The sequence below is a fragment of the Heterodontus francisci genome, chromosome 8, assembly GCF_036365525.1.
Source record: "Heterodontus francisci isolate sHetFra1 chromosome 8, sHetFra1.hap1, whole genome shotgun sequence".
Lineage (NCBI taxonomy): Eukaryota > Metazoa > Chordata > Chondrichthyes > Heterodontiformes > Heterodontidae > Heterodontus > Heterodontus francisci.
In genome coordinates, this window is record NC_090378.1 from 65169001 (window position 1) to 65180577 (window position 11577).

An 11577-nucleotide genomic window follows, 5' to 3' on the forward strand; every position below is an offset into this window, starting at 1 on the left:
TGCTTGACAAATCTACTAGAATTCTTCAAGGGTGTAACTAGTAGAGTTGACGAGGGACAGCCAGTGGATGTGTTTTATTTGGACTTTCAGAAGGCTTTTGACAAAGTTCCGCATAAGAGACTAGCGTGTAAAATTAAAGCACATGGGATTGGGGGTAGTGTATTGCGATGGATAGAAAATTGGTTGGCAGACAAGAAACAAAGAGTAGGAATAAACAGGTCTTTTACCGAATGGCAGGCAGTGACTAGTGGGGTATCACAGGGATTGGTGCTAGGACCCCAGCTATTCACAATATATATTAATGATTTAGATGAGAGAACTAAATGTAATATCTCCAAATTTGCAGATGATACAAAACTGGGTGGGAGGGTAATTTGTGAGGAGGATGCAGAGAGACTTCAGGATGATTTGGACAAGTTGAGTGAGTGGGCAAATGCATGGCAGATGCAGTATAATGTGGATAAATGTGAGGTTATCCACTTTGGTAGCAAAAACAGGAAGGCAGATTATTATCTGAATGGCTATAAACTGAGAGAGGGGGATATGCAGCGAGACCTGGGTGTTCTCGTACACCAGTAGCTGAAGGTCCAACAGGCGGTAAAAAAGGCAAATGGTATGTTGGCTTTCACAGCGAAAGGATTCGAGTACAGGAGCAGGGATGTCTTGTTGCAATTATACAGGGCCTTGGTGAGGCCACACCTGGAATATTGTGTGCAGTTTTGATCTCCTTATCTGAGGAAGGATGTTCTTGCTACAGAGGGAGTGCAGCGAAGATTTACCAGACTGATTCCTGGGATGGTGCGACTGACGTATGAGGAGAGTGAGTCGGTTGGGATTATATTCGCTGGAGTTCAGAAGAGTGAGGAGGGATCTCATAGAAACCTATAAAATTCTAACAGGACTTGACAGGATAGATGCAGGAAGGATGGTCCCAATGGTGGTGGAATCCAGAACCAGGGGTCATAGTCTAAGAATACAGGGTAAACCTTTCAGGACTGAGATGAGGAGAAATTTCTTCACCCGGAGAGTGATGAGCCTGTGGAATTCGCTACCACAGAAAGCAGTTGAGGCCAAAACATTGTATGTTTTCAAGAAGGAGTTAGATATAGCTCTTGGGTCTAAAGGGATCAAAGGGTATGGGGCGAAAGCGGGAACAGGTTACTGAGTTGGATGATCAGCCATGATCATAATGAATGGCGGAGCAGGCTCAATGGGCTGAATGGCCTACTCCTGCTCCTATTTTCTATGTTTCTAAGAGGATGAAAATCTTCGAATACAGAAGGCACTTTACTATTGTGGATGATTTTCTGGTATATGATGAGAGGCTGGTGATTCTGGTCTCACTCAGGACTGAAATATTGGACAAAATACATCAGAGCCACATGGGCATCAGGGAATGCAGAGCACGGGTTCAGTTATCTGTCTGGTGGTTGGGAATATCGAAAGATATAGAAGAAATGATTTCAAATTGCCAGGTATGCGCAGTGCACAGCCCAGACCAGAGGGAACCTCATAGCGACACAATTTCCAACCAGACCATGAGAACGTCAGGGGATGGATCTACTTATGTTTAATGGAAAATCCTACCTGATTGTCATCCACTATTTTTCAAGGTGGATTGAGGTCAAATGTTTGTACACAATGACAACTGATACTTTACGTTCGAGCCTTATTGGAGATCTTTGTAACACATGGTATACCTGACCAGATAGTTTCAAATAATGTTTCGACTACATATGAACATACATACATCCAAACATATGAATTAGGAGCAGGAGTAGGCCACTCGGCCCCTCGAATCTGCTCCGTCAGCCAATAAGATCATGGCTGATCTGATTGTAACCTCAACTCCACATTCCCGCCTACCTCCAATATCCATTCATCCCCTTGCTTATCAAGAATCTATCTAGCTCTGCCTTAAAAATATTTAAAGACTCTGCTTCCACTGCCTTTTGAGGAAGAGAGTTCCATAGACTCACGACTTTCTGAGAGAAAAATTCTCTTCATCTCTGACTTAAATGGGTGACCCCTTGTTTATAAATAGTGACCCCTAGTTCTAGATTCTCCCACAAGGGGAATCATCCTTTCCACATTCACCCTGTCAAGACCCCTCAGGATCTTACATGTTTCAATCAAGTTGCCTCTTACTCTCCTAAACTCCAGTGGATTCAAGCCTAGCCTGTCCAACCTTTCCTCATATGACAACCCGCCCACTCCAAGTATTAGTCTATTAAGCCTTCTCTGAACTGCTTCCAATGCATTTACATCCTTCTTTAAATAAGGAAACCAATACTGTACACAGTACTCCAAATCTACTTCACGCACTTTGTGGAAAACTGTGGATTTGTACACCTTACAAGTTCCCCTAGATATCCTCAATCTAATAGTGAAACTGAGAGAGGAGTCAGAATTATCAATGCACTGTTAAAGAAAAACAAAGATTTTCAATTGCACTCCTGAACTACAGATCTACTCCATTGCTATGTGGACATGCACCATCTGGACTGCTGATACAACCTTCCATCCTACCCAAAAAGTTACTTCCAGGGCAAACTGTCCAGGATTATCAGAGAGTTCAAGAAAGAGAAAAGTCTTACTGAAAGCAACAAACTTATAATTATAATAGGAAATATCATACCAGGAACCTACGTTGTTGGAAGGAGATATGAGACCAAGGCAGAGAAAGAGTAATTGTCCAGAGAGATGAGAATTAACAGAGATCTTATTTAGTACATACTTCAGAAGGTACTATAAGAAGAAACAGAAAAAATCTTATTCCTATTCATCAAAGACATCTATCAGTCACAGATTTGGATGAACCAGATGTTCAACCTGAAATTGAGAAAGCAACAGATACTACAAACCTCAATGAAGGACATCCAAGTCAAGGAACAAGAGTTCAGAGAAAGACTACTGATCTTCTGCATCTGACAACAGCACAATCAGGGAGAGTTGTGAAACTGCCTGACTGATTAAATCTATGATGTCAGAGACTTGCGGGATGGGGTAGTATGTAAAAATAAAAATAAAAATGATTGTATAAATATATATATGGATAATGAATTGGGGGAAGATGTAGTATAAGGGTTGAAAGAGATAATGTTTGAGACAGTGTGAGGAATACCTCCCACCATGATGATGTAAGAGATCACATGTGAGAGAGACTGGAGGGAGAAGCAGCATGGCTTCAGAGGAGTCACACAGATGTATGTAAAGCTGTGTATAGTTAAAATGTCATAAATGAGTTAATGTTAAAATCACTGAAGACTCAGTAATCTGTCTTAGCTGGACTAACCAAATATGCAAACGGTGACAGACTAACCAAATATAAAACAGTTACTGCTTATTAGTTTTCTGCTAAACTGTTGTGTAACTCAAGTTAAAATGCCAGACTTCTGCTCCATGGAAACACCAGCTGTTATCCTGGTCAGCTCAACCAATCACAATAACTGCTTAAAACAGGAAATATTGTGATTGAGATATTTTCATTGAACCATCTGGCATTACCATTAGTCAGGCCGCCTTATATTATATTTGTACCTTACCTGCTGTAGTCATTTTGGAGAATTGAAGCCTCCTTGTACACTAATCTTCTGATAAAATGAAGTATGTACACTTCTGCTGTAGTACAGATGTCAGGATACTGGCAAATGATTACAAAAACCTTAGACCTTTGGTGCAGCCCCAACTGCTTGGCATCCCTCCACTGGTCCTCTACTTTGTCTCAAAAAGTTCAGATAATGGGGGAGGGAATTCCTATTTGGAACCCATTGTGACACCATTGGATAAAAAGGCATCAAGAGACCAACAAATCTCTTTAAAACCAAAAAAACCCAATAAAAGCAAGGTTGAGAAATAACCTTTCTTTTAGGCAATCTTCACATTGAGCTCTTTAAACTTAGTAAAATATCATCTCCAGTTCTGGTTTTGCACAAAATTCCCCTGCTCATCTACATTGCCAGTTCCCTCATTACATTATAAATTTGGCCCATCATTTTGTTCCCTTCGTGTTTTTTTTCAGTGAATATGTTTGGCTTCATTAGCCTCTCTTCATAGCTTAAGGATATAATAGTTCCAATTCTAGTTGCCCTTTTTGTAATAAGTCTGTTACTGTCTTAATGGCAGCTGGAAGCAGAAAATAGTGTAGTTCTGACTTGTTGGGGCTCATACTGCTGCCGTGGAAGGTTAACCTGCCATCTTGGCACTGGGGGCCAATGTTGACAGAACATAACATCACTCATGCAGAGCTGCAGAAGCACTGAGGAAAATTCCTATGACAGTGGCCTTGGATCCATAGGAGAGGCACCAGCTGTCTTCTCTCAGGATGGCAGCATACCCACTTGCACTCTGCCAGTCTCCTTGTCAGTGCCTTACAGCCAGCAGAGTCAAGGTTGCTCAAGGTTGCCCACCATGGTAATTTGATGTGTCCTCAATGCAAGTTCAGCATCCTTCCACTCCCAATCTGTAATCATAGGGGATAGGTCTAGTAGCAGCACTGGAATAGCTAAACATGCACACACAAGACAGGCACCAAGGACTAGCACAGGAGCATTTCTTAATTATTGTAATTTTGGAATTGAATTGTTCAATAATTTTTCCTGGATTTGTTGTTAGAACAGAAAAACATAAGAAATAGGAGCTGTATTAGGCCATTTGGTCCTTCGCACCTGCTCTACCATTCAACAAGATCATGGCTGACAAGGGAATGGGGATCAGCAGGGCAACATGGAATTCTCACTGAAAAGATTGGTAGTTGAGGGATGCTGCTGAACACTGACTCAAGATGCATTTTTCCCATTATAGTACATCTGATTTGTACCAGTCTTTCTAATACTCTTTACAGTGCTCAGACTTTATACAGTGCAAGCTGCCTATGACTTAGCAATCCATGTTGCCTGATTTATCTGATTTGACCAAAGCCCATTATGATCAATGAAGTGATGCCAACACCCTATGATATCTATTTTTAATCTTTTAAAATGCTTTTTAAAATGCACTCACTTAGATGTTCATTAGTGCTTTAATCCACTAGCTGAACCTTCAGCTAACAATTCAGAAAGCATATCTTGCTGAATAGAGACTAGGATTTAGAACTCAAACTTTGATCAAGTAATGTGAAATACTGGGACCAGTTCTGGAGAAGGTAGGACCTGTACAGGCCAGACAGGTTGCACCTGAACAGAGCTGGGACAAATTTCCTTGCGGGGCGATTTGCTAGTGCTATTGGGGACGGTTTAAACTAACTTGACAGGGTGTGGGAACCAGGAGATAATACAAGAGAGGAACACCATGGTACACAGAGAATTGGCAGTGACAGATAGCACGAGAGTAGGAAATAGCAAAGTATTAGGTGGGATCAGAGTGACAGTGTTAGACAGTACTCGAGAAAGGAATAGTTCCGTATTAAAATGGGAGTGGATGGCGAAGTACTACAAGGAATGCAAAGACAGGATTACAATGTATGTGTGTAAATGCACAAAGTGTGGTGAATAAGGTTGGTGAGCTACAAGCACTAATAGCAGTATGGGAATATCATGTAGTGGCAAAAATGGAAACATGGCTTAAAAAATGTCAAGGACTGGGTGCTTAATATAAAAGAATATAAAGTGTTCAGAAAAGATAGAGAGGGAAAAAGGGAGTGGGGAGGCAGTCCTGATTAAGGAAGACATTGCAGTGCTGGAAGGGAGGATGTCCTTGAAGGGGCAAGGACAGTATCCATTTGGTTAGAGCTGAGGAGCATAAAGGGTATTGAGCACTCACTTCCTTCAAGTAAAAGGTGTTGCTATGGGTCCTAGTTATGCTTGTTTTTTTGTGGGATATGTCAAACATTCCTTGTTCCAGTCCTACTCAGGCCCCCTCCCACAACTCTTTTTCCGGTACATTGATGACTGTATCGGTGCCGTTTCCTGCTCCCGCCCCGAACTGGAAAACTTTATCAACTTTGCTTCTAATTTCCACCCTTCTCTCACCTTTACATGGTCCATCTCTGACACTTCCCTTCCCTTCCTCGACTTCTCTGTCTCCATCTCTGGGGATAGGTTGTCTACTAATATCCATTATAAGCCCACCGACTCCCACAGCTACCTCGACTACACTTCTTCACACCCTGCCTCCTGTAAGGACTCCATTCCATTCTCCCAGTTTCTCCGTCTCCGACGCATCTGCTCTGATGATGCTTCCTTCCATGACAGCGCTTCTGATATATCTTCCTTTTTCCTCAACCGAGGATTCCCCCCACTGTGGTTGACAGGGCCCTCAACCGTGTCTAGCCCATTTCCCGCACCTCTACCCTCACCCATTCCCTCCCTCCCAGAACCGCAACAGGGTTCCCCTTGTCCTCACTTTCCACCCCATCAGCCTCTATATCCAAATGATCATCCTCCGCCATTTCCGGCACCTCCAGCATGATGTCACTACCAAACGTATCTTCCCCCTCCCTTCCCCTGTCAGCATTCCGAAGGGATCATTCCCTCCGCGACACCCTGGTCCACTCCTCCATTACCCCCACTACCTCGTCCCCTTCCCATGGCACCTTCCCCTGCAATCGCAGGAGGTGTAATACCTGCCCATTTACCTCCTCTCTCCTCATTATCCCAGGCCCCAAACACTCATTTCAGGTGAAGCAGCGATTTAGTTGTACTTCTTTCAATGTAGTATACTGGATTCGCTGCTCACAATATGGTCTCCTCTACATTGGGGAGACCAAATGCAGACTGGGTGACCGCTTTGCGGAACACCTCCGCTCGGTCCGCAAGCAGAACCCCGAGCTTCTGGTTGCTTGCCATTTCAACACACCCCCCTGCTCTCATGCTCACATCTCTGTCCTGGGATTGCTGCAGTGTTCCAGTGAACATCAACACAAGCATCTCATTTATCGATTAGGCGCACTACAGCCTGCCAGACTGAACACTGAGTTCAATAATTTCAGAGCATGACGGGCCCCCCATTTTACTTTTATTTTTAATTTTTTTTTTTTTATATATTTTTTTGTGTTTATTTTATTTTATTTCATCTTAGTTTGTTCAGTTTGCTTACCCACTGTTTTCTTTCATGTTTGTACTTGCAGCTGTTCAACCTTCAGTCTGTTAACACCCTATCTGCACTAATGCTTTGTCTTTCAACACACCATTAACATATTGTTTGCCTTTGCTCCATGACCTTCTGGTCAGCTATTCTGTGACCTTGTCCTATCAACACCTTCTCCTTTGTTATCTCTTGCCCCACCCCTGCTTTACTTGCTTATAACTTTTTACATTTCTAACATTTGGCAGTTCTGAAGAAGGGTCACTGACCTGAAATGTTAACTCAGCTTCTCTCTCCACAGATGCTGCCAGACCTGCTGAATATTTCCAGCATTTCTTGTTTTTATTTCAGATTTCCAGCATCTGCAGTATTTTACTTTAATTTTATTGAACACATTACTTGGGGTATTCTATATGCCTCCAAATAGTGAGAGAGAAATAGAGGAGCAAATCTGCAGGGAAATCACAGAGATGTGCAAGAGCTATAGCATGGTGATATTGGGGGACTTTACACAAATATTGATCGGGATAATCTTACAGTAAATGGTAAGGAGTGGGAGTGGGGGGTGGGGGGAGAATTTATGAAATCTGTTCGAGAACTTCCTTAATCACAGTGTTCTCAGCGCAATTAGAAAAGAAGCATTTCTGGATCTGGTGCTGGGAAATGAGGTAGGCCAAGTGGACCAAGTGTCTGTGGGGAGCACTTGGGTATAATGATCATTGTATGCACTGTTGAACTACAAGAAAGCCCCCAGCGAGTTAACATCCGTAGCACTTAAAGCAGCCAGAAGCACTGCACAAAGAACAGCCAGGCGCTGCGCAAATGCCTACTGGCAACACCTATGCAGTCATATTCAGATGGCCTCCAACACCGGAAACATCAGAGGAATGTATGATGGCATTAAGAGAGCTTTTGGGCCAACCATCAAGAAGATCGCCCCCCTCAAATCTAAATCAGGGGACATAATCACTGACCAACGCAAGCAAATGGACCGCTGGGTTGAGCACTACCTAGAACTGTACTCCAGGGAGAATGTTGTCAGTGAGACTGCCCTCAATGCAGCCCAGCCTCTACCAGTCATGGATGAGCTGGACGTACAGCCAACAAAATCTGAACTTAGTGATGCCATTGATTCTCTAGCCAGCGGAAAAGCCCCTGGGAAGGACAGCATTACCCCTGAAATAATCAAGAGTGCCAAGCCTGCTATACTCTCAGCACTACATGAACTGCTTTGCCTGTGCTGGGACGAGGGAGCAGTACCTCAGGACATGCATGATGCCAATATCATCACCCTCTATAAAAACAAAGGTGACCGTGGTGACTGCAACAACTACCGTGGAATCTCCCTGCTCAGCATAGTGGGGAAAGTCTTTGCTCGAGTCGCTTTAAACAGGCTCCAGAAGCTGGCCGAGCGCGTCTACCCTGAGGCACAGTGTGGCTTTCGTGCAGAGAGATCGACCATTGACATGCTGTTCTCCCTTCTTCAGATACAGGAGAAATGCCGCGAACAACAGATGCCCCTCTATGTTGCTTTCATTGATCTCACCAAAGCCTTTGACCTCGTCAGCAGACGTGGTCTCTTCAGACTACTAGATAAGATTGGATGTCCACCAAAGCTACTAAGTATCATCACCTCATTCCATGACAATATGAAAGGCACAATTCAACATAACGGCACCTCATCAGACCCCTTTCCTATCCTGAGTGGTGTGAAACAGGGCTGTGTTCTCGCACCCACACTTTTTGGGATTTTCTTCTCCCTGCTGCTCTCACATACGTTCAAGTCTTCAGATGAAGGAATTTTCCTCCACACAGGATCAGGGGGCAGGTTGTTCAACCTTGCCCATCCAAGAGCGAAGTCCAAATTACGGAAAGTCCTCATCAGGGAACTCCTCTTTGCTGATGATGCTGCTTTAACATCTCGCACTGAAGAGTGTCTGCAGAGTCTCATTGACAGGTTTGCGGCTGCCTGCAACGAATTTGGCCTAACCATCAGCCTCAAGAAAACAAACATCATGGGACAGGACGTCAGAAATGCTCCATCCATCAATATTGGCGACCACGCTCCGGAAGTGGTTCAAGAGTTCATCTACCTAGGCTCAACTATCACCAGTAACCTGTCTCTAGATGCAGAAATCAACAAGCGCATGGGAAAGGCTTCCACTGCTATGTCCAGACTGGCCAAGAGAGTGTGGGAAAATGGCGCACTGACACGGAACACAAAAGTCCGAGTGTATCAAGCCTGTATCGTCAGTACCTTGCTCTATGGCAGTGAGGCCTGGACAACGTATGTCAGCCAAGAGCGACGTCTCAATTCATTCCATCTTCGCTGCCTCCGGAGAATCTTTGGCATCAGGTGGCAGGACCGTATCTCCAACACAGAAGTCCTCGAGGCGGCCAACACCCCCAGCTTATACACACTACTGCGCTTGAGATGGCTTGGCCATGTGAGCCACATAGAAGATGGCAGGATCCCCAAAGACACATTGTACAGCGAGCTCGCCACTGGTATCAGACCCACCGGCCGACCATGTCTCTGCTTTAAAGACGTCTGCAAACGCGACATGAAGTCCTGTGACATTGATCACAAGTCGTGGGAGTCAGTTGCCAGCGTTCGCCAGAGCTGGCGGGCAGCCATAAAGGCGGGGCTAAAGTGTTGCGAGTCGAAGAGACTTAGCAGTTGGCAGGAAAAAAGATAGAAGCGCAAGGGGAGAGCCAACTGTGTAACAGCCCCGACAAACAAATTTTTCTGCAGCACCTGTGGAAGAGCCTGTCACTCTAGAATTGGCCTTTATAGCCACTCCAGGCGCTGCTCCACACACCACTGACCACCTCCAGGCACATACCCATTGTCTCTCGACATAAGGAGGCCAAAGAAGAAGAAGAGACCAGTAACACAGAAAAGCAAGGAACAAAATAAGGTCGAATGTCTAGATTGGAAGACGGCTAATTTCAACGCGATGAGAAGTGATCTAACCAGGGTAGAATGGAACCAAAGACTGACAGGAAGATCTGTACTGGAACAATGGGTTAAGGAAGAGATGCTAGGAACATTCCAACAAGGGCGAAAGGTAGGAGAACCAACAACAGGGCTCTTTGGATGACATGAGAGACAAGGATTATGATGAAACACGAAAAGAGGTTGTCTGATGCATGTCAGATGCGTGTCTACCTGCATTTAAATAGTAAGCAAATAGTAAGAGGTGGAGTGGGGCCTGTTAGGGACAAAGAGGGCAATATATACTTAGAAGCATAGGGAAAGGCTAATATACTTAATGAGTATTTTGTATTAGTGTTCACAAAGGAAGTGAAGTCTGACAAAATATCAGTAGAAGTGGAGAGGGTAGATTCAATGGATAGGATAAAAATTGAGCGGGAGAAACGTATTAAAAAGGTTGGCAATGCTTAGGGTAGATAAGTCACCTGGTCCGGATGGCTTGCAGCTCAGGTTGCTAAAGGATGTGGGGATGGAGATAGCTGAAGAGCTTGCCATAATCTTCCAGTCTTCCCTGGAAATTGGGCAGGTACCAGAGGATTGGAGAGTAGCAAATGTGACACCCTTATTCATGAAAGGGTGTAAGGACTGTCCTAGCAACTACAGGCCAGTTAGTTTAACATCAATGGTGGGTAAGTTTTTAGAAACAATAATCAGGGAAAATATCCATGAACATTTAGAAAGGTTCAAGTTAATTAATGATAGCCAGCATGGATTTGTAAAAGGTAGATCATGCTTGACTAATATAATTGGATTTTTTGATGAAGTAACAGGGAAGGTTAATGAAGGGAATGTGGCAGATATTGTTAATATGGATTTTAAGAAAGCATTTGATAAGGTGCCACTTAAAAGGCTGGTTAACAAAACTGAGGTTCATGCAATTGGAGGGTCAGTGTCCAATCGGCTAAAAAATTGGCTTAAGGACAGAAAACAGCTAGTCGTAGTAAATAATTGCTTTTCAGACTAGAGGTTGGTAAACAGCAGACTTCCCCAAAGATCAATGCAGGGACAACTGCTTTGCTACATATAAATGACTTGGACCATGGAATGAAGAGTAGAACATCAAAATTTGCTGATGACACCAAACGTAGAGGTGCAGCAATCAGTGAGGATGATATGAACTGCCTGCAACAGGGCATAGATAGGCTAGCGGAGTGGGAAGACGGGTGGCAGATGGAATTTGATACTGACAAGTGTGAGTTGATGCATTTTGGCAGAAGGAATAGGGAGAGGCAATATATACTTAATGGTACAGTTCCAAAGAATGTGCAGGAACAGAGGGACCTGGGGGTGCATGTGCATTGATGTTTGAAGGTGGCAGGACATTTTGAGAGAGTGGTTGGTAAAACATATGGGATCTTGAGCTTTATAAATAGAGGCATGGAGTACAAAAACAGGGAAGTTATTCTGAATCTTTATAAAGCTCTTTTTAGACCCCAACTGGAGTATTGCATCCAGTTCTGGTCACCACACTTCAGGAAGGATGTGAGGGTCCTTGAGAGGGTGCAGAGAAGATTAACCAGAAGAGACTTAGCAGTTGGCAGGAAAAAAGACAGAGG